At 40.9% G+C, this 26,841-nt stretch overlaps 1 protein-coding gene across 23 annotated transcripts in view; it reads left to right on the forward strand.

The window, feature by feature from the left end:
* Nucleotides 1-26,841, forward strand: part of LOC137372281 (poly(rC)-binding protein 3) — a 228,188-nt gene that overhangs the window by 68,225 nt on the left and 133,122 nt on the right. Inside the window, exon 2 of one of the 23 annotated variants that reach the window (XM_068036019.1) lies at nucleotides 13,001-13,072. The exons of the other annotated variants lie outside the window; for them this stretch is intronic. The gene's annotated coding sequence lies outside the window, so the exon portion shown is untranslated. The remainder of the gene's footprint in view (nucleotides 1-13,000; nucleotides 13,073-26,841) is intronic. 23 annotated transcript variants of the gene reach the window in all.

Raw genomic sequence — 26,841 nt, forward strand, 5'->3', positions numbered from 1 at the left:
GCTATTGAAGTCTGCACAGATGGAAATCTTAGAAATCACTTGAATTGATATGAACATCCAATTTTTATGCTATTAGTCTTGCTGTAAAAAAGACCCTTGAAAAAGTTAAACCTTGTTCAACTGTGTACCATCATAGTTACAACTGAACAACTTCTTGGCCCTGAAAAACGAATTTTCTATTTGTGGAATGTTAGATATCTCCATTATGATAAAAAAAAAAACCTGTAGATTTTAAAATAATTTTTCAAGTTTGTTAATTCAGCTTCTATCGTAAACCCATATGTGTGACACAATCTTTATTTCACTCTGTAAAATGATTAAAATGTGAAAGATAATCGGTGCTTTTTCCTCCCATGTTTGCTGTCTATGAGCATTCTTCAGTGTGATTGGCTGCTTAGCCTGCTTGGTGACATCACTGTTGATGGATGCTGGAGATACTCTGTAGCTGACGCTGAAGTAAAATTAATGTTGGGAAAGGTGAAATCCACACCACAGAGATGGTTAGATCTTTGTGGGCAACTTTCTTCGAGGTTAACGGCAAGCGCCGTCAACTTGCTGCGGATTGCAAAATCTGAGCCAATGTTTCAAAGTTACAGAACAATAGAAAGATTTGTAGGATGGGCAGGCTTGTAAAGGACGCAGCTCAATGCAGGGAAATGTTAAGCAGTATGTTTTAGAGGAAGAACAGTCCAAAAGTCTGTAATTGAAGTAGAGACTGAAATCTAGGGGCAATGTGTAGAATTCTTAAAGGTGGAAGTGAAAGTAGAAAGAAGCAACTGAGATGCTGGATCTATATACGGAGGCCTTGAATATTAAAGCAAGGAAGTGATGTTAGATTTGTACAAGACATTCGTTAGACCAAATTTTGTTTTGTGTGTAGTTAAGGGCACCCCATTCTAGGAAGGCTAATGGAGCTATGAAAAGGTACAGCAAAGATTTGTAAAAATGGTATCCTTAATGAGGGTTTATAGTTTTGAAAGGTTTCAAAATAGCTTTTCATGAAACAAAAGCTGAGGGAGGTTTATTTGGAGATTTTTAAAATGGAAAGGTTTTGAGAGTAAATAGTGAGATTGTTGCTGCTATTTGATGAAATATTAACTTGGGTAGACTTTATTACTAGAATAATTAAGGGCTAAAACCAATTAAGGTAGTTTTTTCCAGTGCGGTGTTAGAATATGGAATATTTTGTCCTAAGTCCTATTGAAACTGGTTATGACAGTATTTAAAAGGGAATTGGAATGTATTTAAAATATGGGGAAAGGACAGAGTGGTTTAAAGTTATAGTTGATGAGCTAGCACTGACAGGATATTTTTGTGTTCTAAATACTGATTGTGAATCATGCAGATCTACTTAGCAGTAAAAGTCTGGAAAAAAGATCCCACTTGACAGAGGAATATTGTTATGTGGTAGGGGTGAAATTAACTAAAATTGGAATAAAAGCCAGTGTGTCGAGTTCTATTACAAGTAGAAATTTGTTTGTAAACTTGGAGATGTAAGAGTTTGTGTTTTTAATTTTATAACTTGCAAGCCTGCATATACACAAATAGGTCGGTGACTGTTTTTAATTTGATCTTCAGCGCTGCTGGGTTTTTAATAACGGTGGTTGTCACGCACACAAAGAAGTGCTAAGATACAAATTATGGACAATTTGTGAAGAGTTATAAAAACTGACTTTAAAAAAAAAATGGACCTTTTCTTTTAAAAAGTGAGCAATGCTCCAAATTGGCCACTGAAGAAAAAAGGGCTTGGCCTTTGTATATTCAAACTGTCTGACAAGGACAAAGGAAAATCTTCAGAGCTAAGAGGTATCAATTGCACCCATCCTAAAATGTTCCATAATTGAATGTTGTCTTCTGAAACAAAACGTGTGAAGTAGCCACGTCCTGGGCCATTGTGCAATCACCATGGAGAAGAGACCAAAGCATCTCCGACCCGGAGGCAAGAAGCAAAATTCTGGTGAATCTCCTCTGCATCCTCTCCTATAGTGTGGTGACCAGAACTGTACACAGTACTCCAGCTATGGCCTAACTAGCGTTTTGTACTGCTCCATCGTAACCTCCCTGCTCTTATATTCTATGCCTCGGCTAATAAAGGCAAATATCCCATTTGCCTTCCTAACCACATTATCTACTTGTGCTGCTGCCTTCGGTGATCTGTAGACAAGTACACCAAGGTCCCTCTGACCCTCTGTACTTCCTATGGTCCTACCATCCATTATATATTCCCTTGCCTTGTTATCCTCCCAAAATGCATCACCTCACACTTCTCAGGATTAAATTCCATTTGCCACTGCTCTGCGCATCTTACCAGCCCATCTATATTGTCCTGTAATCTATTCTAAGGCTTTCCTCCTCACTATTTACGACACCACCAATTTTTGTGCCATCTGAGAACTTACTGATACCTCCTATATTCTTGTCCAAATCATTAATATACATTACAGACAGCAAGGCTCCCAGTAAAGGCCTGCTTGGGTCTACAAATGAGACCCAACCCGAGCCTGACAGAACCCCATCCGAGCCTGGCTTGGCCCGAATCCTTCCATTTCTTCCCACACCCGACCCAACCTGGCCCGGCCATCTGTTTTTCACTTTGTTCCTTACCTGTACAAGCTTAAAATAACTTAAAACCAACTTTAAAGTCCGAAAAGTAAATTAACATTGAAGTCACTTACCTGAGGTGGTGATGGAGTGTGTCCGATCTGGCCCGACCCGAGCCCGAATGTCGGACCCGGAAGTGCGACCCGACCCGAACCCGACACATGTTCGTTGGGTCCCGTCTGGTTCTGGTCAGATAGCAGGCTTTTAGTTCCCAGCACCGATCCCTGCAGTACACCACCTGTCACAGGCTTCCAATCGCAAAAACAACCCTCGACCATCACCCTCTGCCTCCTGCCACTAAGTCAATTTTGGATCCAATTTGCCAAATTGCCCTGGATCCCATGGGCTCTTACTTTCTTGACAAATCTACGACCAATCTGCGACCCGGGTTCAATTCTGGGTGCTGCCTGTGTGGAGTTTGCAAGTTCTCCCTGTGTCTGCGTGGGTTTCCTCCGGGTGCTCCGGTTTCCTCCCACATGCCAAAGACTTGCAGGTTGATGGGTAAATTGGTCATTAGCAATTGCCCCTATTATAGGTAGGTGGTAGGGAAATAAAGGGACAGGTGGGGATGTGGTAGGAATATGGAATTAGTGTAGGATTTAGTATAAATGGGTGGTTGATGGTCGGCACAGACTCGGTGGGCCGAAGGGCCTGTTTCAGTGCTGTATCTCTAAAACTAAAAACTAAAACAATCTCCCATACGGGACCTTATCAGAAGCCTTACTGAAGTCCATGTAGACTACATCAACTGCTTTACCCTCATCTCCACACTTAGTCACTTCCTCGAAAAATTCAATCAAATTGGTTAGACATGATCTCCCCCTGACAAAGCCATGCTGACTATCCCTGCCTCTCCAAGTGGAGATTAATCCTGTCCCTCCAGAATATTTTCCAATAGTTTCCCTACCACTGATACTCACTGACCTGTAATTATCTGGTTTATCCCTACTACTCTTCTTGAATAATGGTGCTACATTTGCTGTCCTCCAGTCCTCTGGCACTTCTCCTGTGGCCAGAGAGGACTTGAAAATTTGAGTCAGAGCCCCTGCAATCTTCTCCCTTGCCTCACATAGCCTGGGATGCATCTCATCTGGGCCTGGGGATTTATCCACTTTTAAGCCTGCTAAAACCGCTAATACCTCCTCCCTTTCAATGCTAATTTGTTCAAGTATATCACAGTCCCCCTCCCTGATCTCTACACCTACATCGTCCTTCTCCATAGTGAACACAGATCAAAAGTAATCATTTAAAACCTCATCTATGTCATCTGGCTCCACACTTGCGTTTAATTTGTTTGTGAACTATCTTAATATACTCAATCCATAACAGTTCAGTTTTGTACAAAGCTGAGTAACATAGAATTGCAAGTTAACCCAAGTAAATGAGTGATCTGCCTCTTTCCTAAGCTATCCAAATAAAGTCCAGAAGCACATGTTGTAATTACTAATTTAATCAAACATGTTTTGACAGCACCAACATTCTCGTTGGATAAAGCATTGATATCACAGCAGGCATTTAGTTGAGTATTGAGGTTATAGTTGGCACTTATATTAAGTGTTTAGATGGACCTTCTCTTCAATAACACACAGTATGAATAGTCCCAAGTACAAATGTAATTTGGGTATTGTTCCATCTCAGCCATAGCTGATCCACTGTGTTTAAGTATAGCACAATTGGATTTACAGTTTTGAGGTCTCTATGGCTTGACGGTTGTTTTTTTTTGTTGAATTTTACTAACCATTAAGTAGCATTGAATGCGTATAACTTGATCCTATAGTCGAATGATTTTATATACTGTAGTTTGACTTCCTGTGTCAAATTATATATATTTACACTGCATGTATGCTTTGATACGCTCAGAGGTGCAAGTTTTTAAATATAGGGTGGTATGCTCAGGTTTTACTTCTCAGTTAAACCTGTTAACCTCAGTTATCAACTTTTAAAACCAGTATTAAAGACTCTGAGGTATCTTTTTGCTCCCTCTCCACCTTTATCCTTCCATTGGTTGACTGTTGACTGGCTGTTTGAGTGCCTGATTACCTTCCCTTGGAACTGAATGGTTCAGAAGGGGCAAGAAATATCTTTTTGCACATGAGTTAAATAAATAAAGTTTTCTCAGTTCAAACCTCTGTCCAGTTGAGGGTCCCTTCCAGTCTGTCAAATTTTAGTAGGCATGTGTCAAATTATGGATGGTTAACTGTTTTGCTTGGTCAGATCATCTAGGCAATGTTTAGATTTAATAGTGTGCAGCAACTAGGCACAGCTCAGGCAATTATTACGATTTCTGTCTGCCTTTAATTTTATTCCTATTTATCTCTAGCCAGACTCCCAGATAAAATTTGTTCCATCAGCTTCTCTGGCTGAATGTTGGACAGTTTTATGCCCTTTTATGGCACCATTGCTTCCGCAATTGGCTATCTGTGGGTCTTTTAGAAATCTCATCTTTTGGTTTCGAATAGGAGCTGGCTTTCCCAAAATGTCAGTTTATCCTTCAGTTTTCTAGTATTAGTAATTTGGCTTGGAATGTCCACTATGTTACGGCCAGGTGAGGAAGGGTCACGAAGCTCCCCTGTTGTCCTCCTTCTTATTCCTTTTTAAACAGTGGATGAGCTTACCACTTCAGTGAGTGTTTTACCTTTTACCTTTGCAGTGATCGTAAAAGAACCAATCGGACAGGTTTTTTTGAGTTTAAACAAGAAAGAGGTGAGTTTGTCATACTTAACAATCTAAACCAGATCTAAGTAAAATAATAAAATACGCAACACGTGAATCTCACGCGCACACATAGATTACAGAATGCTGAAGGATAGATTTGTGGCTGGGAGAGTCCAGAACAATTTAAGAAAATGATACAGTCTGTGGGGTCGGATGATTCTGTTGTCTTCCAGCTGACGTTGTGTTTCTGAAGTCTTTGGCTGGTAAATGTGCATTTTGTCACAGGCCCAATCTGGTTCAGGCTTTTCTTCTAGGTAGCTTTCTTCCCCTGGTGCCTTTGTCTTGGATCCAGCAACCAGCAGCTAGGCTTCGCACAAGGTTTTCCAGAGAGAGAGAGAGTGAGCTCCTGGCTTCTGCACAGAACGAATCACTGGCTTGACCATCTTTGTCCAAGGGAAACTCCCAGCTTTCACAGAGTTGGACAGATGGTCACATGACTGCCTCAGTTTATCTCTGAAATCTTCTAATGAGATTCAAGGTTAGGAGTTTCCATATCCTCAGGCTTCAGGATGCCAATATTTACACTTGGAGGGGTTTGCTGTTTCAAAGTTTAATGTTTCAGGATGGCTTTGAATTCTGTGCTAATGAAAGTAATCTTAGATAATTCCATCATGAGAGCACGGCATTGTTTTGGGTACTGGTGGATACAAGGTGAATGGGTGTTGCTTTTCCAATTTCAAATAATATATTACCCTCTTGGTCACAATTAGAAAAGTCTTCACTAAAGGCAAACAAATGTGCACATTTTCAGGCTCATCAGACATGCGCCTCCTGTTGGAGGCCTTGGAATGTGTAAGGTGTTCAAATGCAAATTGTGTGGCCATCTTGGCTGCCAGTTTTTAAAAAATTTAACGAGGATTTTTTACATTAAAAGTTTAATGTGAGTTTCCAACTGATGAATTAAAATTGCTCTATTCACTATACTCTCTGACCTCCCCCTCTCTGATGCTGAACGTTCTGTACTCAGCAAACATCTCAGTTTTATCCCCTTACGTCCCCACCTCAATGAATTTCGTGCTCGGCATGACGTTGAGCTCTTCTTCCGTCGCCTCCGCCTCCGGGCTCTCTTCTTTGACCAGGAGTTGTTGTATGGCGTACCGACCTCTACCTTGCAGAAGCTGAGCGCCAACTCACAGACACTTCTTCCTAGCTCCCTCTGGACCATGACCCCACCACTGAATGTCAAACCACTGTCCAAAGAACTGTCACTGACCTCATCTCCTCTGGAGATCTTCCGTCTACAGTTTCCAACCTCATAGTCCCGCAACCCCGGACAGCCCGCTTCTACCTCCTTCCCAAAATCCACAAACGGGACTGTCCCGGCAGACCCATTGTGTCAGCCTGCTCCTGCCCCACTGAACTTATTTCTTCCTATCTTGACTCGTATCGTTTCTCCGCTGGTCCAATCTCTTCCCACTGACATCCGTGACTCTTCTGACGCCCTACGTCATTTTGACAATTTCCAGTTTCCTGGTCCCAACCGCCGCCTCTTCACTATGGACGTCCAATTGCTCTACACCTCCATTCCCCACCAGGATGGTTTAAGGGCTCTCCGTTTCTTCCTTGAACAGAGGCCCAACCAGTCCCCATCCACCACCACCCTCCTCCGCCTGGCTGAACTTGTTCTCACATTGAACAACTTCTTCAACTCCGCTCACTTCCTTCAAGTAAAAGGTGTTGCTATGGGTACCCGCATGGGTCCTAGTTATGCCTGTCTTTTTGTGGGATTTGTCGAGCATTCTTTGTTCTAGTCCTACTCAGGCCCGCTCTCCCAACTCTTTTTCCGGTACATTGATGACTGTATCGGTGCCGTTTCCTGCTCCCGCCCGGAACTGGAAATCTTTATCAACTTTGCTTCCAATTTCCACCCTTCTCTCACCTTTACATGGTCCATCTCTGACACCCCTTCCCTTCCTCGACTTCTCTGTCTCCATCTCTGGGGATAGGTTGTCTACTAATATCCATTATAAGTCCACTGACTCCCACAGCTACCTGGACTACACTTCTTCACACCCTACCTCCTGTAAGGACTCAATTCCATTCTCCCAGTTTCTCTGTCTCCGACGCATCTGCTCTGATGATGCCACCTTCCATGACGGTGCTTCTGATATGACCTATTTCCTCAATCGAGGACTCCCGCCCACTGTTGTTGACAGGGCCCTCAACCGTGTCCGGCCCATTTCCCACACCTCTACCCTCACCCCATCCCTTCCCTCCCAGAACCGTGACAGGGTTCCCCTTGTCCTCACTTTCCACCCCATCAGCCTCCATATCCAAAGGATCATCCTCTGCCACTTCCGCCACCTCCAGCGTGATGCCACTACCAAATGCATCTTCCCCTCCCTTCCCCTGTCAGCATTCCGAAGGGATTGTTACCTCCGCGACACCCTGGTCCACTCCTCCATTACCCCCACCACCTCGTCCCCATCTCATGGCACCTTCCCCTGCAATCGCAGGAGGTGTAATACCTGCCCATTTACCTCCTCTCTCCTCATTATCCCAGGCCCCAAACACTCCTTTCAGGTGAAGCTGCGATTTACTTGTACTTCTTTCAATGTAGTATAATGTATTCGCTGCTCACAATGGGTCTCCTCTACATTGGGGAGACCAAATGCAGACTGGGTGACCGCTTTGTGGAACATCTCCGTTCAGTCCGCAAGCAGGACCCTGAGCTTCCGGTTGCTTGCCATTTCAACACTCCCCCCTGCTCTCATGCTCGCATCTCTATCCTGGGTTTGCTGCAGTGTTCCACTGAACATCAACACAAGCTTGAGGACCTGCATCTCATTTCCGATTAGGCACACTACAGCCTGCCGGACTGAACATTGAGTTCAATAATTTCAGAGCATGACGGGGCCCCCCCCATTTTACTTTTATTCTGAGTTATTTTTTTCTTTTTTACATTTTTTACAATTTTTTTTCTTTTGTTCATTTCATTTCATTTTAGTTTGTTCAGTTTGCTTACCCACTGTTTTTTTTCATGTTTGTACTTGCTGCTGCTCAATCTTCAGTTCGTTAACACCCTATCTGTACTAATGCTTTGTCTTTCAACACACCATTAACATATTGTTTGCCTTTGCTCCATGACCTCTTGGTCAACTATGTGGCCTTGTCCAATCTACACCTTCTCCTTTGTTATCTCTTGACCCACCCTCGGTTCGCTTGCTTATAATCTTTGACATTTCTTATATTTGCTAGTTCCGAAGAAGGGTCACTGACCTGAAACGTTAACTCTGCTTCTCTTTCCACATATGCTGCCAGACCTGCTGAGTGGTTCCAGCATTTCTTGTTTTTATTTTATATTAATTAAAATTGCTCATTTGGTATATCGTGTTTTCTTGACAGCTATCATATACAATCTTCTCAGAATTCAATAATATTGTTCAGGAAACCCATTGCGCTATAAAGGTTGTGATCTGCTAGGTAGATTATAGGTGTAAGAGTGGCAATTTTTTTCAAAGAATGATGTAAAGGTTTCGGAAAGGCAGTGAATGAGGGAGCTGCTGAATCCCTCTGGCTAGAGCTAACTAAAGGAGACAAACAGAAACTTCTGGAAACTTGCTATACACCCCAACATTGGGCAATTCCATGAAAGTAAGGGTAGCATCCAGCAAACATTATGCTTTGTAGGAAATTTTATCTCTGGCAGTAAATGTTGTTTGGCTAGCGCTAGGAGTAGAATCGGACATTTCTTGATGTGTCAAGGGACTGCTACGTAGAAAAAAAGAAAGATTTGCATTTATATATTGCCTTTCATGATCACTGGATACCCTAAAGTTCTTTATAACCAATGAAGTACCTTTGAAGAGTGATCACTGTTGTAATTTGGAAACATACATGAGAGGGCTAGAAATGAGGCTTAATTAATGTTGACCAGTAATGAAGATTTTATGGTAGGAATTGAGGTGTTAGTTGAGCTAGCAAATGGTTGAGGAGGCACAAGGTTTAAGACAAATGAGGGATAAACTGAGTTATGCATATAAAAAAAATCAAATCTTTCAGTGCTGCTCTCCAGCACCTTGCACTACTGAAGAAATGAACAGCCATGAATTATCTCATACCATTCTGCATGATTAAGCTGTTGTGAACAAATGAGCCATATGTCAAATATTGCAATTACTATTTTGTAAATTAACATGCCTCTACAATTGGTTAACACAGGATGATAAACTGTAGAAGAGCTGTCAGTGCTAGAATCTAGTGAAATTAATAGTGTTTTCTTATTTGGAAAAGATGCTAATGTTGATCTCTATTGGCTTTTAAGTTTTGTGTCTTTTGCAGAAATTTGCTCAGCTAAATGCAAAAATACTGGAGAAAATATCTTAAGGATTCTTCCACAAATTGGTGATTGGCAAGGCACCTGATCAGGTGCTAACATCAACTCTCAAACCTGAACTCCAGCTTTGATTGGGAACTGAAATAATTTTAGAATTATACAGGACATAAGGAATCCATTTGGCTCATTGTGCCTGTGTCAGTTCTTTGAAAGAACTATCCAAATTAGTAATTTTAAAGGATGAAAGAAATTTAAAAATTGTAAATGTGTAACTTGCCGAAAACTTGCAAATTATTTTGAATGATCTGTAGACTTCACTATTTAGTTTGTAAAAGTTTAACTTCAGCTTGATTTTTTTTTTCCTTTCCAGTTTCTGCTCCCTGCTCTGCTGAAGCCTGTGTGGTTTTATGATTACTTGCAGCCCTCTGGTACTTTGCCCAAGTTAAGATTTTTTGTGTCTGTGAGCCTTGATGGTGAGAATGTTGCAGTTAAGCCTGATACTGTCCTTACTTCACATCAGGGACACACTTGAAAGCAGTAGTCATTGGGTAGTAATCAGGAGCAGAACCCTCAGCCCTTGGGTGCAGAGTGTCTGTCAGACTCAATGGTGTCAGTAATAAGTTGGAGGCAGTGTGGGGCTACCAGGCATGATTAATGGGGAAATTACCCAAATATCTCCATTCTAGCTGGGAACGGTGAATATCTATATGCAGCTACTATAATGGTCCAGTGCTTACCCTTGCTGAGAGCAGCTAACCCAGAGTTTTGAATGAGGAATCTTGCTGACCTATACTTCTCAGCACCTCAATACTAAATCATTAGGTTACCAATGTTTTAAAAAGGAGCCTTGAAGATACACCTGCAAGGGAGTCTTATCCTAAAGTTATTCATTCTTCTGATGCCATGACTTTTGAGATATTTGCTGAATCACTAGTGATCCTCCTGTTTTCTGGTGTCATTTTACACATTGCAGTCTTCAACTCCCTCATTGGTATGCATGCTGAGAAAATTGGTCAGTCTCAAAATGAAGTAGTATACTCAAGTAGCAGTGAATGGCAAAGGCTTAATCTTTTGGTTTCAATTACAAGCTAAACATTGAGGCGTTGAGTCCTTTATGAACAAAGTTTTTTTTTCCCTGAGAAATGCGTACATTTATCTCATTTTATCGTGAGTTTTTAATTTCACTTCTGCCACGCATTGCCATCATCGGAAAGGACAAAATTGAAATTGAGCTACTTTTATCCATTTAGTATATTTATGATTTCCACCCCTCTCTGTCTGGCAGTTAGGGCTATATGTGCATTACCTGTAAAACACAGCATGAAATGGAAAATGTGCACATTTGTTTGTCTTTGGTGAAGACTTTTCCAATTGTGACCGATAGGGTAATACATTATTTGAAATTGGAAAAGCAACACCCATTCACCTTGCATCCACCAGCTCTACTCGGGGACAGCACAGTGTAACAGTGGTTAGCACCGCAGCCTCACCGTTCCAGCGACCTGGGTCCGGTTCTGGGTACTGCCTGTGTGGAGTTTGCAACTTCTCCCTGTAACTGCGTGGGTTTCCGCCGGGTGCTCCGGTTTCCTCCCAAAGACTTGCAGGTTGATAGGTAAATTGGCCATTGTAAATTGCCCCTAGTGTAGGTAGGTGGCTGGAGAACTGAGGGAAGCTGGGGATGTGGTAGGGGATATGGGATTAATGTAGGATTAGTATAAATGGGTGGTTGATGGTCGGCACAGATTCGGTGGGCTGAAGGGCCTGTTTCAGTGCTGTATCACTCTATGACTCCATGATAACTCAGGTGAGAAGAAATCGGGAAGCAGCAGATCCCAATCTCAGTTGGGCCATGTGATCGTGTAATCTGAACAAGTGCTTTCTAACCCATTTCTGCTCACTCAGCAGAGCTATCTTTCCCAGATCTGCCACAACAATTCATCGGCCAACAACTATTCTGCCAATATAAATACATTAGTTCTCAAAACCTGTCAGTGTTCCTGTGGGCTTCCACTCATTCAGCAGCTATAAGGTATGACTATGTTCCAAACCAAATCCTTTTAAGCAAAGTCTATCACAGAAAAGTCAGTATTCTTTTGAAGGTCTAATGTTCTGTTGCATATTTACCAGGTGATATTCTGTGAGTCTTAGGGTTAAAATTAATTTGTCCGTTTAAAAAAAAATGTTCCGATGACAAATTTGGTGACACAGCATTTTAGTGTTCCAAAGCTGTATCGCCGGGGGTATGTTTGCACTTAAGCTTCCCTACACGGTGAATTATCATCTGGAAATTTGTTAATGTGGTGAAGAATGTTGCAGTAGTCCAGCCTTTTCCTGTACAGAGGGAACATTAAAAATTAGGGGTGAATCTCCTCTGTACACCAAATTTCTCGGTATCCAGTTCTAAAGGAATGTAAGGAGGAAAGCAAATTGCACTAGCATTGCATCTTCATAGGCCTCAAAAGCTGTTTAGCACATGTGGCAACTTGTTATGCATAGCAAAGTCCTAGGAACAGCAAATGAGGTGTCCAGTCAGATTGTTTTGGTGGTTAAGGGAGGACTTTTGATGCACAGCACTTTTTGAATATGGCATCTTTTACATTCCGCTGAACAGGTAGATTTCACTTTTGGTTCTACATTGCACTTGAACAATGTGGCACTCCCTCAGCACAGCACTGAAGTGTAAACCAAGATTATAAGATTAAATCCGGCATCGATAAGTGAACTGGGAAGAGGTCACTTGCCTCCTTCCCCCCTCATTTGCTGCAAGGTGTAGGGGAGTGAAAAGTGACAACGATTAGCTTTCCTTAAATTGTGAACAATTGTTAAACTATTATCAAAATGTTTGAGCAGTGTAATAGTTAAGTGCTTACTTGAGGTCCCTGTGGATGGAAGCATAGCATTGCTATTCTGAGTATATGTCATGAGATGGTTCTGTTGGATTGTTGACTTCCGGTTAAGCAATTTTAAAATTCTCACCCTTGTTTTCAAATTCCTCCATAGCCTCACCCGTCCCTATCTCTCTAACCTCCTTCAGCCCTATAACCTTCAGATATCTATGCTCCTCCAATAACTGGCCTTTTGAGCCCTCCCGATTTTAATCACTTCACCGTTGGCTGCTGTGCTTTCAGCTGCCAAGGCCCTAAGCTCTGGAATTCCCTCCCTAAACCCCACTACCTCTCTTTTCTTCTTTTAAGACACTCCTTAAAATATCCCTCTTTGACCAGCCTTAATACCTCCTTATGTTGCTCAGTGCCACATTTTGCTGATAACGCTCCTGTGAAGCGTCTTGGGACGGTTTACTACATTAATGGTGCTAAATTTATGTAAGTTGTTGTCATAGGGATATTTATGTAAGAGGTGTCTAGCTATTGTGGCTGATTATTCCACTTTACTTTATCCCTTTCAAAGGGCTTAGCATAAAAAGAGGAGCTTGGATGGTACACTCACCTTGACTATCCATTATTGCTGCACTTTTATTTGGTAAGTATTTTGTCCTTAGGTTGATGGATTTGGACTTCCTATCCACATTCAAATTGATTATTCCCACCCAGCTACTTTCAGAGTGCTTCGCTTTTAAGATGGTTTACCTTGTAAGTCTACATATTAAGCTGTAGAAAGTATTAACATTTTCATTTTTATTGCAATGTTTTGCACGGAACATTTTTTAATGCTGTGGGAACTCTTTTATGTTGCTTAATAGCTTGCTATATTATGGAATAGATTCCTTATCTCAATTCCTGGCACTGACCATATACCATCAGATTTTTCTTGGAAGTGGACACATTCCATTTGGTGAAAAGCAGAATGGAAAACGTCAAAGATTTTCAAATTGGTGGTGACGAGGTGTTCTCTTTCTAATCCCTTTCTGCTCTAGTTCCTACCTATAGTTCCAGGCTTAAAATTGCTTTGAGTCCATAAGGAAGTGATGTTTTATATTTTTTCCTATTAGTGCTAATATGCTGTGTTTTGTTCATAGACATTTGGCAAAACAGTGCCTCTCATTTTCTTTGCTTAACAGCAGAAGTTTTTTCCCAAACATGCATTGTGGCATTTGCTCACAAAATAATTGGGGATACTATTTCTAAGGTGTTCCCAGATCCTGCAATTTCCCCATCAAATGTACCCAGTCCTTGGCCTGTTTTTATAACCACTCCTCTTTAATGCTTTCACCCCAGGGGCCCTACTGCACCATACTTTTAGACCCAGCCCTCTCCCAGTACTCTCTGACTTGATACTACTCACTTCTCTGCTACCAGAATACAGAAGCTTCAGCCCCTTACCCCAGTATTAAGAAACCCAGATATTACTGTTTTCCTCTTTATCATCTCCCACTCAAGTGATGCTCCCTGGGGCATCCTACCCTTCCCTGTCCTAAATGCTGCTAAACCCTGAGATCCTTCCCTTGGTACTGCCAGACACTGGCACCTGCCCCCAAATCTGCAGTCCTTGAGAGCAGAAATACTGCTGTGATCCTCTTTCTCTCCCCACTCTGATTATTGGACTTCTCAGTTTTGACACATCCTAGGATGCATCAGTACTCCACACACCTTTATCACCAGTGTTGCTACCTCATCCCTTTGACTCTTCCTCCCAACCCAGTGCTGGCAAACTGATTGTTGTATGATTAAGATCAATGGCCACAGGCATAGTCGTGAGACATACAGGACAGACAAAACACAAATAACTGGGAAATGGTAAAATTGAGGTGAACGCAGTGCTATACTGATGAAGCAGGACAGCTTGTCCCCATGGAAATGTGCCTCATCGTGAATCACTGCCTAGAGAAGAAAGGGAAGAAAACTATTTAAAACCAACTGCTGAATAGGAATCTGTAAAGCTGTGATCGTATTTAATGCCAGTTGCTCCAACTCTTGTATCTGAGTAAATATAGGTACATCTTGGGTTATTAAATGGATAATTTTACAGTAGTTTACTGAGGGAAGTAGACCTCTCAATTCATCAGGGATGGGGCCAGAAAATAGAAGAATTTTTATGATGGAAGGATTAAGCTGAATTATTTCAGGAGTTGATTTCAGTGCCTTTTTTAACTTGGCCATTCAAACAGATCAACATAAATTTCAAAGAAAGCCAGCTATCGTGTCATAACTATGTACATTAATTTGAAGTGAAAAACATTCATTAAGTGCTTTCATTATAGAAAAAAAACACAATAAAGCCACTGTGATGTAGAAGTCACAATTGTATAGTTTTGTCTTACCATGCATATAAAAATGCTGACTGGCAGCTGCAGTGTAAATCAGCATTATTTGATGTTTAAACTCCTTTCAATTCTGGATGGTCTCCCCCTACTGGACTTGTGTATAGAAAATATGCTGTCTGGGAAGAAGACACTTGCACATCTAAACTTACGGAGAATGCTCACCCAGCACTGGTGCAATATGTTGAATTGTGAGGTTGGGGGAGGGTTGTGGGTGGACTTTGTCCTGTCGAAACGGCAGGTTTGGGGAGGGGGAAGGTAAGGGAATCACCTCGTACCTGAGCATATGGGTAAATTGGAAAACACTCAAATTTTAGACTGCTTTCAAAATATTTCCACCCATTACTTGATACGAACTGAGTTCTATTATAGCTTTGAGTTTCTGGGATAATGCAGTGAAACAGCCCCGCATGCATTGTTTTGCTATGTTTTAAGTTTCACATGGTCCTGTGAGATCTGGCATCATGGTTTCATAATGTAAAAGTGAATTTTGTAGGGCCTACAAAATAAATATTCCTGCAAAATATGAAAGTAATTGAGAGTTGGTGTGCAGCTAAAATGTTAATTCATATTTTTGATTTCATATTGATTAAAGATGCTTATTCTTCCATATTAACTAAATAAATGCACTTTTTTTGAACTGTAAAGCAATTGTGGAAATTGGTGAGTTTAATTGTTTAATCCATACCAACAGATTCTGTGGGTACTTCATGTGTAGGTAATTAATTGTGCACAAATACACCCAGTAATTGCTTTTTTTATTTGTTCTTGGGATGTGAGCATCGTTGGCAAAGCCAGCATTTACTGCCCATCCCTATTTGCCCTTTAGCAGGTGGTGGTGAGCCACCTGCAACTGAGTGCCCTCTGAAATGGCCGAGCAAGCCAATTAAGAGTCATCCACATTGGTATGGGTCTGGAGCCACATATAGGCCAGACCAGGTAAATACAGCAGATTTCGGGTAAGGACAGCAGAATTGTGAAGCTTCTAAACGGGCATTTTGGATATTTTGCTGCAGACAGCAGTTTTGACTATAGTGGCTACAGGAGATGAATAAGCAGTCAAATCCAGAAAATTATATATGTGATCCAAGTACAGAATTCGTAGTGTAGTTCAATTCCAGTTTACTCACTGCATTGAATTTCTGATTCCAGCATAAAATGCTTCCAAATGATTTGATTTTTTTTTGAATGCTCAGCACACTAAATTTATCCAACCCCATGTTGAGCTTCAAAGGCTGCATCTTTTTTTGTATTGAAATCTAATCCCTTGTGTAAATAAAATATGTTTCAGTTAAAGGGGAAGTTAAGTGTGTGGGGAATGAATTCTTGCTTTTTTCATAGAAAAAATTATAGTCAGTACATTTCTCATGCTTCTATTAAAAAAAAAATCTTTGAACAGATGACTTGGATAGCCAGAGTATGGTTTACTTTCCTCCTAGGCTGCTTAGATGTCAATTGAGGGGAATTATCTTGCATGTCTCAACTGTTCCACTGAAAACTGTGTGGGGGAGGATGAGTTCAGACTGACCTCAGTGCCACTACAAAGACATCAAACCCGGAAAGGCTAGTTAAGGGATGGAAATCTGCATTCCTGGTCTGTCACGTGGATGCTGGTGGTCAGGCAACCCTGAGGGTTTACTCTAAAGTAACACCTCTTGCTGTCTGCAGTTAAGCTGCTTTGAGATGCTGTTTATTATTATCACAGGACCATCCTAACAAGGAGGCAGACCCGACTTGAGGGTGTCCAGGTTAGTGCTAAAATTACTTTCTTCTAAATTTAGGGAAATATCTGTTGAGATTAAACTTTTGTTCTCCAAAAAGGAGAGAGTAAAGTACCCTCCTCACTTTTCCTTCAAGTATTTCTGTGTTTAGGCCGAATGTTCCATTAATGATTAATAATAATAGACTTATTGAATGAATATTTTTATCTATCTCATATGGAACTGCTGACCGAAGCATAATCCAGATTTAAGAACATTTCTTGCCAAATTAGTTTTATTAGGACTCAATTACGCATTTATTAAAAGGGCAACATTATCCGGAATGAAGCAGTAATATTCTTAAGTGATTGAAGCTAAATCAGTCTGTAAGGTCATCTCCATCTAGGCCAGGATCTGACCCTGTTGGCAGATTCAAGTGGAATGTTAAACAGTTTTTTTTCCTTTTTTTAAAAAAAAGAGAAAAGCAGATTTTTAAGAAACAGGTTATTACTTAGCTGCACAGTAGTTTGATGTGCTGTGTAGAAGCATGTTCATTAGACATCAGACTCATCTACACAGTTAAACAAAGCAGTTTGAATGAAATAATTGTGTTTGAAAGGTGGTATACCTGAAACCATTGTCAACAATTCTATTTTTGCAGATGCTACATCTTAGTGTCAAAGACGACTGTGGTGAGGACAGTTGTCAGAAGTTGACTGTGTTGGTTTTTAGGAGTGCAGAGACTTTGAGAAATGGTACTGCAGCATCCTGAATTGCAAGTTGTCTAGCTAGCTTGCTGAAGTGAAATTAAAAGATGCAGGCAGCCAGCTTGCAATATTATTGGGTGATTCATGACGTGAAGTCTACAGTCCTGGTTAAAGCACTAATATATAGAATGATGAACATGATGAATGCAATTACGTGACGGTTGAGTAATTTTACCACATTCAGTGCTTTAGTTTGTGAAATAGTTGAATCCCCTGCTTACAATGTTTGTGTGATTGTCACTTTACGGTGTAATTTGAAAATTTGAAATGAATAAGGCAACCAGGGAAATGTAGCTGAATAATGTGCAGACAGTGACTAGCCATGTAATTGTTGTCATTCATCCTTCTCATCAATCACCTAAATAGGTAAAGATATTTTCCACTGGTCTTGTCTCACTTTTACTGAGAATATAGTGAAAGCTTGAAATTCAGGTTCAAATCAAGGAAACTGTTTTAAAATATAAAATTTCTTAGTTTTCATGCATATATAATAGTTGGGAACAGGTATAGCCTATAATTCAGTCTTCAATTTCTGGATACTACACCTAACTGTTAAAATTGTGCCTCAGCAGTTCCATTGCTTTTTGGAATCCCCTTTTTTGTGTTATAGCCAATAATACACTTGGCTAGATGTTATGGAATAACTCAGAGTAAAAGAAAAGATTATGAGCACTGAATCTCTTGACCCTAATCTGCGTTTTTTGTACCTGTGCCAACTGACGCCACACTGTAGGGAAGATAATCCTAATCAGATCATCATTCTTTGGAGATTTCAAATGTTGGATGTAAAGCTAAAACATTACCCAATTGCAAATCAGTGGTCATTTTATATTTTCTCTGAATTCAGCATCTGTGTTTTGTAGGATGGAGGGCAGTTCTTGTAGCCTTACTTGCATAGCTCTGCTGTGTACTCTGATACTGTATACTGTAAGGAATTTACCTGAGGCAACATACAATAATGAAAATGGCTGGAATCTAAACACAATGGCCTGGATTTTGCAGTAGAAATAATGAAGCTCACAAAGCTGACTGTTATTAAAATGCAAATTGGACAGCAACATCTGGCAACTGCGCATCCGCAGTTAAACGTGGAAATCATGAAGTTGTATGAATTGGCCTGCTTTTTCAGAAGCTGCAATACTGGTATTCCACCAAGGAACTCAGCATTGAAATACATGGCATGGCGTGAAGTTGCTGCACTTGTGTGATAGATACCCACTAAGTTCACCAGAAAAAGTCGGGGATTGTCCATTCCAATGCAAGTAAACTTTTAACCGTGTGATATGTCTTAATTATAGCCAGACAATCTCTCTGCCACTGAAAATTAACTTTTACAAGTGTGGAATCTCTTAACTTTTTCCTTGTGTCTTTTATCTCTTTCAATCCCATCATTCTTTCTCTTTATTTTGTTTTGTGTATATAATTTTACATTGAATTAACTATTTTAACTAACACTTCCCTGGTTCAGACTTTGCCTCAGTAAGAATTCTTCAATCTGATGAGTTAAGATGGTAGACAGTTACACTGGACCAAGATCCCCTGTAGAGGACATTCCGCCAAATGGCCTTTTAATCACAGCAAGTTCCGATAAAATGCCTGTAGAAAGTTAGTGGGCAAGTGTAAGTCTAATGAACGGTTGGTACTATTTGTTTGCCAGTGACCACAAATTTCCGGCCAATGTTAAGAAACTTTTGTGGAACATTATCCCGTTTCTTAGCCTCAGAAAATGCTGGTAAATAATCCGTGCTAATTTTTGTGACTTCCATTGCAATACGCCTATGTTTAATTTTCTATCATTCATAAGTAAACACAAAGTTGGATGCAGCAAATCAGTTTAGATTAATGCTATTATGAAAACTCAAAGATTAAAACAAACCAGCAGTGCACCATTGAGAAAATTGATACTACCCTATCCCTTTTGAACACAAGTTTTGCACTGTTTACATATGTGAGAGTGAAGATGTATGCCATACTACTTCGATATTGGGAATACGAGACAATTGATATACTGAGCATTCAATCACAATCATAGCTTGCCCTTCATTCATATTCCTGTCCATTGGTGGGTCTACAACTTGTCCTTTGTTCATCTTAAAGGTACTGGAATCCTACATAAGCCGTGTGTTACTGGATGTGAATGAATAGTTTGTTTTTTGTATGTTTGAAATTATAGCCTGTTCAGACGCAGAGAAATGTTTGGTGTGCCCTCTTGTGGTTTAGGAAAACTGTTTCGGGGAAGATATGAATCCTTTGGTTTTAAGTGATTTGGTGATGAAAATACTTGTGATTTTTTTTTTGGCATTGAATTATCACTTTTGGATTGCCGAAGCTTTTGCAGCTGGTGAGTTAAATTCGCAGATGTCCAGGAATTAAAACCAGCCTTTTAGGTGGCTGGATCATTTTTCTGATCATTAAATTTATGGGTTGCTATTTCAAACAATTGAAATATTTTGCATAAGGAAAATCTCATAAATATATATAATATATATCTGGGCATAAATGGGGCATGTTCAAGTTAGGCAGTGCCGCAAGGCACAGTGCTGGGGCCTCAGCTATTTACAATCTATATTAATGACTTGAATGAAGAGACAGAGAGTAATGTGTTTAAGTTTGCTGATGGTACAAAGCTTGGTGGAAAGGTAAGCTGCGGGGAGGACAGAGAGACTGCAAAGAGATATAGACGGATTACGTGAGTGGGCAACAAGATGGCAAATGGAGTATAATGTAGGGAAGTGTGAAGTTGTTCACTTTGGTCGTAAAAATAAAAAAGCAGAATATTTTTAAGATGTGAAACTGTTAAGTGTTGATATTCAGAGAGACTTGGGAGTACCCGTGCGAGGAACGCACAAAGTTAACATGAAGGTGCAGCAGGCTATTGGGAAGGCGTATGACATGTCGGCCTTTATTGCAAGGGGATTGGAGTACAGGAATTAGGAAGCCTTGCTGCAGTTGTACAGGGCTTTGGTGAGACTGCACCTAGAATACTGTCTGCAGTTTTGGTCTCCACATTTAAGAAAGGATATACTTGCACTGGAGGCAGAGCAGCGATGATTTACTAAATTGGTCCCTGGGATGAGGGGATTGTCCTATGATAGGCTAAGTAAATTGGGCCTATATTCTCTACAGTTTAGAAGAATGAGAAGCAGTCTAATTGAGACATACAAGATTCTGAAAGGGCTTGATTGGGTGGAAGCTGAAATTGTTTCTGCTGGTCGGGGAATCTAGAACGCGGGGGCACAGTCTCAGGATAGGGGGCCAATCATTCAGGACTGAGATGAGAAATTACTACACTCAAAGGGTTTTTATTCTTTGGAATTCTCTACCCCAGAGGATTGTGGATGCTCCAATGTTGAATACATTGAAGGCTGGGATAGTTGGATAGATTTTTGGACTCACAGGGAATCAAAGGATATGGGGAGCAGGCAGGTAAGTGGAATTGAAGCCCAAGTTCAGCCATGATCTTATTGAATGGCTGAGTAGGGTCGATGGGCCATTTGGACTACTTTTCCTATTTCTTGTGTTCTGATATGCAGAGATATGCTTAAAAACACAAGTGGAACTTAAAGATGAAAGTGAATCCTGGAAGTTTTGTGAATATAAACTGAGTGCAATGGTCTGTTCTAGAATTGCATTGCTCGTTATCATGAAACAACTGTGGAATACGGTACAGAAAATATGTGCACAGCAAGATCCCACGTGCAGCAGTGATGGCAAGAGTGTAGCACTCTGGTGATGATTGAAGGGAGAAATGTTAACCACGGAAGCTCCTTGTTCTTCAAATATTACTTTGAGATCTTTAATGTTGTTTTGAACCTCCTGAATAGACTAAGACCTTGGTTTAGGGGATGGCACTGGGATGGATAGGCAGATCCGGATTTCAAATTATAAGCCTCTGAATTTTCATTTGTTTAAGATTTGGCCAGTAATTTCAAATTTATTGCATTACATATTTAGTTTCTCTGTATTGGAAGTAGAAACTGTATTTGTTTTGGTGGCCAGAGTTAGCATTATTGGAGAAACTATTTAGAGATATTGCATTTTTGCATGTGAAAAATGTTGATTGCAAATCCAATAGAAATCATTTAACCCACATGTTTTTCTATGGAAAAATAATAATTTTAAGAATGAAGTCTTGGTCACATTTAAATGGATTTATGATCATCTAGGCGAGCTTCAGGAAATCATGAATTTAATAACTTGTGGAAGCCATCTTTTGGTTTCCTGTAAACTATCTTGAACTTCCAGGACGTATGTCCCAGTCCTTCAGTTTGGAATCCATCAAGATAAAGACTGGAAACTGGTGGAAGGCAAAATATCATCTCCTGGTTTTATTATGGATACTGCTTTAGTTTGCTATTACTGAGAAAGTTAATTGATTTTTATTTTAAGGATGTCAAAAGTTCAGTCATCAAGTGAAATCTGCTTTTAGACTTGCTGCTGCAGTCTGTTTTACTTCTAATGGATGGTGCTTTATAACTTAAGTTGCACAATCTAATAGTGTTTCTTGAAGCTGAAAAGTAGTAGAATGGGGGGTAGCTCTAAGTGATCTAATGACTATAACAAGGATATCTGTTCAATCTCTAGGTAATACTATATTGCCAGTTATTTTGCATGTCAGGTCACCCCTTTTTATTTGCGAATGATAGCTCACTCATGAGAGTGGTCTGAGACGCTGAAATTGAGAAATATTGCTCAAATATCATAAAACATGATGGTAGCGGCCAAGTTGTAAGACAATCACTTAAACAGCATAATAGGCTGTTTATTAGTAAACTGCAAAACACTTTAGCGCATTTACAAAAATGGAATAGAATGAGTGTTCAATGTGTATTTCCAGTTAAAGGAAGGACTTTTTAAAAATCTGCACAGGCTTGAAAGTGAGCCTGAATTTGATGGAAACTTGCACCACATTAATGATGCATTAATGTCACTCCTTATTTAAAGTAAAGCTTCAAGAAAATGAAAGAGTAAATGAGTTATGCCATGAGCTGCTTTGTGCCATAATGTGCTGGGACATTGGCATTGCTCCACCAATACCCTTTCCCGTTGCAGTCAACGGCAATTGTGAATTTGCTGTATTTAAGCCTGTTTCTGCACCACTGGCACTTAGACTGAAAAATAATGGTGTGAGAAACCTCCATATTGACATGATTTCTGGCCCTTACCTGACTGTCAGCCTGGGAGACTAACAAAGGGACACTTGAAGATGTGGCGCCTAGCTCCTGCAAAATGGAATAAAAACAGAAAATGCTGGAAATACTCAGCAGGTGTGGCAACATCTATGGAGAGAGAAATAGAGTTAATGTTTTAGGTCTAATTGTTATGAGTTTTTTTTTTGTAATTCTCTGTTTTGGCAGTCATTTGCCAGTTGTAACATCCAGGGTCCTGGTATTGTGAAGATAATTATTTTCAGGACCCCCACTCCCCACCTATTTCCACATATTAATGTGAAAACATTGCAATGACCTGGGAATTTCCCTATTATTTGTGCTTCACCGAGTAAGCAAAATGCTCTTGAAGACTGAAGCTGTGGTCTTTCAGGGCCTCATCAGTGGGAATGAAGGTAACGATGGCCTGTAATTTTTTCTTCTCCTTTCAGTCAGGCACTGGAGACCTCCAACATCAGCCAAGGAGCTGAGGACCTGCATTCAATTGCTGGCAGAAGCCCTCTTATGCAGGCATGTAACATTATACCATGTTGCTGCAGTGAAGGGGCCCTAAATTTCCATGCTCTCCACACATCTGGCTTACATTGCGGGGAGTTTCTGCTGCTGGTCTTGCCAGTGCTCAACCTTAAACAATAGGGCTTGCAGGTCCTTGTCCCCAAAATTCAGCAACCTTTTTGCACCACCTTGGACACCTGGAAAAGGGGATGTGCAGACACTGGCATCTACTTTGCAGTGGTTCAAAATGCTTTTTTAATTGAAATTAACTTTTCAAAGTTGATTTAAGGTGTTTCCAGAAGTTGCAGCCCACTTCCGTCCCAGTATCAAGCCTCAACCTGAATTACACCATCAGTTCTCCAGCTTTTTAGAGCGCTATGTGGCTGGTTCATGAGGTAAGCAATTGCTGCGCTGTGAATCAGATCTAAACTCTGCAGCCCTGCCACATCCAGTCGTGAATGGTGGACAGTTAAACAACAGGAGGGGGAGGCTTCACAAATATCCCCATCTTTGATGATGGAGGAGCCCCGCATATCAGTGCAAAAGACAAGGCTGAAGCATTTGCATTCATCTTCAGCCAGAAGCACTGAGTGGATGATCCATCTCTGCCTCCTCCTGAGGTCCCCAGCATCACAGATGCCGGTCTTCAGCCAATCCGATTCACTCCAAGTGATATCAAGAAATGGCTGAAGACATTGGATACTGCAAAGGCTATGGGTCTTGACAGCAGTTTGAGGGAGAGAAGAGTGGGTCTAAGACTAGTATTTTAAACTTAAATAAGGGCAATTATGAGGGCATGAAAGCAGAGCTAGTAAAAGTGAACTGGCAAAGTAGGTTAAGGAATAGGTCAATAGCGATGCAGTGGCGGACATTTAAGGGATATTTCAGAATACACAAAATCGATACATTCCACCGAGAAAGAAAAATTCCAAGGGAAGCACCCACCATCCGTGGTTAACTAAAAAAGCTAAAGATAGTATCAAACTTAAAGAAAAAGCATATAATTGCACAAAAAGGGATGGCAGATCAGAAGATTGGGCAGAATATAAAAAAACAGCAAAGAACAACTAAAAGATTAATAATGAGGGGAAAATTAGAGTGCAAGAGTATTCTTGATAAGGGGTTGAAAGGTTATTGGCGGTAGGTGGAAGTGTGGCGTAGTCAGTTCAGCCATGAACTTATTGAATGGCAGAGCATGCTCGAGGGGCCGAGTGGCCTACTCCTGCTCCTAATTCGTTTGTTCGAGAGAGAGCTGGCGAGAAATATGAAAACAGCTGATAAGAGTTTCTACAGATATTTTAAAAAGACAAGAATTAAAGTGAGCGTTGGCCCGATAGAAAGTGAGTCTGGGTAATTAATAATGGAAAATAAGGAGATGGCAGATGAATTGAACAAGTATTTTGCATCAGTATTCACCATAGAGGATACAAGTAACATCCCAGAAATAGCTGTAAATCAGGAAATGGGAGGGAGGAAATCAAGAAAATTACAATCACCTGGGAAGTGGTACTGAGCAAATTGTTGGAGCTGCGGGCTGACAAGTCCCCGGGTCCTGATGGACTTCAGCCTAGGGTCTTGTGGCTAGTGAGGTAGTTGATGCGTTGATTTTAATTTTCCATAATTCCCTGGATTTGGGGAAGGTTCCATTAGATTGGAAAATAGCCAATGTAACTCCTTTATTCAAAAAGAGAGGGAGACAGCAAGTGGGAAACTACATCCAGTTAGCTTAATATCTGTCATAGGGGAAATTATAGAAGCTATTATTAAAAATGTTACAGCAGGGCACTTAGAAAAATTCAAGGTCATCAGACAGAGTCAACATGGTTTTGTGAAAGGGAAATCCTGTTTAACCAATTTATTGGAGTTCTTTGAAAAAGTAACATGTGCTGTGGATAAAGGGGAACTGGTGGATGTACTGTACATTGATTTCCAGAAAGCATTTGTTAAGGTGCCACATCAAAGGTTATTGTGGAAAATAAAAGCTCATGGTGTAGGGGGTAACATATTGGCATGGATAGAAGATTGGCTAGCTAATGGAACAGAGTAGGCATAAATGGGTCATTTTCTGGTTGGCAAAATGTAACGAGTGGTATGCCACAGGAATCTGTGCTGGGGCCTCAACTTTTTACAATTTATATAAATGACTGAGATGAAGGGATCGAAGGTATGGTTGCTAAATTTGCTGATGACACAAAGATAGATAGGAAAGTAAGTTGTGAGGCGGACATAAGGAGGGTACAAATGGATATAGATAGGTTAAGTGAGTGGGCAAGGATCTGGTAAATGGAGTATAATGTGGGAAAATGTGAAATTGTTCACTTTGGCAGGAAGAATAAAAAAAACATATTATCTAAATGGTGAGAGATTGCAGAGCTCTGAATACAGAGGGATCTGTGTGCTGTAGTGCATGAATCGCAAAAGGTTAGTATGCAGGTACAGCATGTAATTAGGAAAGCTAATAGAATGTTATCCTTTATCGCGAGGGGAATTGAATACAAAAGTTAGGAGATTATGCTTCAGTTATACAGGGCATTGGTGAGACCACATCTGGAGTACTGTATACAGTATTGGTCTCCTTATTTAAGGCAGGATGTAAATGCATTGGAAGCAGTTCAGAGAAGGTTTAATAGACTAATACCTGGAATGGGCGGGTTGTCTTATGAGAAAAGGTTGGACAGGCTAGGCTTGAATCCGCTGGAGTTTAGAAGAGTGACTTAATTGAAACATATAAAATTCTGAAGGTTCTTGACTAGGTGGATGTGGAAAGGATGTTTCTTCTTGTGGGAGAATCTCAAACTAGGGGTCACAGTTTAAAACTAAGGGATCGCCCATTTAAGACTGAGATGAGGAGAATTGTTTTCTCTGAGGGTTGTAAGTCTTTGGAACTCTCTTCCTCTAAAGGTGGTGGAAGCAGAGTGTTTGGATATTTTTAAGGCAGAGGTAGATTGATTCTTGATAAGCAAAGGGGTGAAAGGTTATTGGGGGTAGGCGAGAATGCGGAGTAGAGGTTACAATTAGATCAGACATAACCGCGTTGCATGGCATAGCAGGCTCGAGTTCGTATGTTCTTGTGTAACATTCCGGCAATCGTGCTGAAGACTGATGCTCCAGAACTAGCTGCGCCCCTAGCCAAGCTGTTCCAGTACAGCTACAACACTGGCATCTACCCAACAATATGGAAATTTGCCCAGGTGTGTCCTGTCCACCAAAAGCAGGCCAAGTCCAAACCAGTCAATTACTGCCCGATCCGTCTACTCTCGATCTTCAGCAAAGAGGTGGAAAGAATCATCGACAGTGCTATCAAGTGGCACTTGCTCAGCAATAACCTGCTCACTGATGCTCAGTTTGGGTCCTGTCAGGGCCACTCCACCTGTCCTCAATACAGCCTTGGTCCAAACATGGACAAATGAGCTGTACTCCAGAATTGAGGTGTGAGTGACTGCCCTTGACATGAAGGCAGCATTTGACCAGGTATGGTATCAAAGGGTCCTAGCAAAACTGCAGTTAATGGGAATCGGGGAAAACTCTCCGCTGCTTGGAGTCATATCTAGCACAAAGGAAGTCAGTCATCTCAGTCCCAGGACATCACTGCAGGAGTTCCTCAGGGTAGTGTCCTAGGTTTTACCATCTTCAGTTGTTTCATCAATGAATGACCTTCCCTTCATCATAAGGTCAGAAGTGGGATGTTTGCTGATGATTGCACAGTGTTCAGCACCATTCACAACTCCTCGCTGAAGCAGGCTGTATCCAGATGCAGCAAGACCTGGACAACATTCAGGCTTGGGCTGATGAGTGGCAAGTAACATTTGAGCTACACAAGTGCCAGGCAATGACCATCTCAAACAAGAGAGAATCTAACCATCTCCCTTGATGTTCAATGGCATTACCATCGCTGAATCCC

The sequence above is a fragment of the Heterodontus francisci genome, chromosome 7, assembly GCF_036365525.1.
Source record: "Heterodontus francisci isolate sHetFra1 chromosome 7, sHetFra1.hap1, whole genome shotgun sequence".
Taxonomy (NCBI): domain Eukaryota; kingdom Metazoa; phylum Chordata; class Chondrichthyes; order Heterodontiformes; family Heterodontidae; genus Heterodontus; species Heterodontus francisci.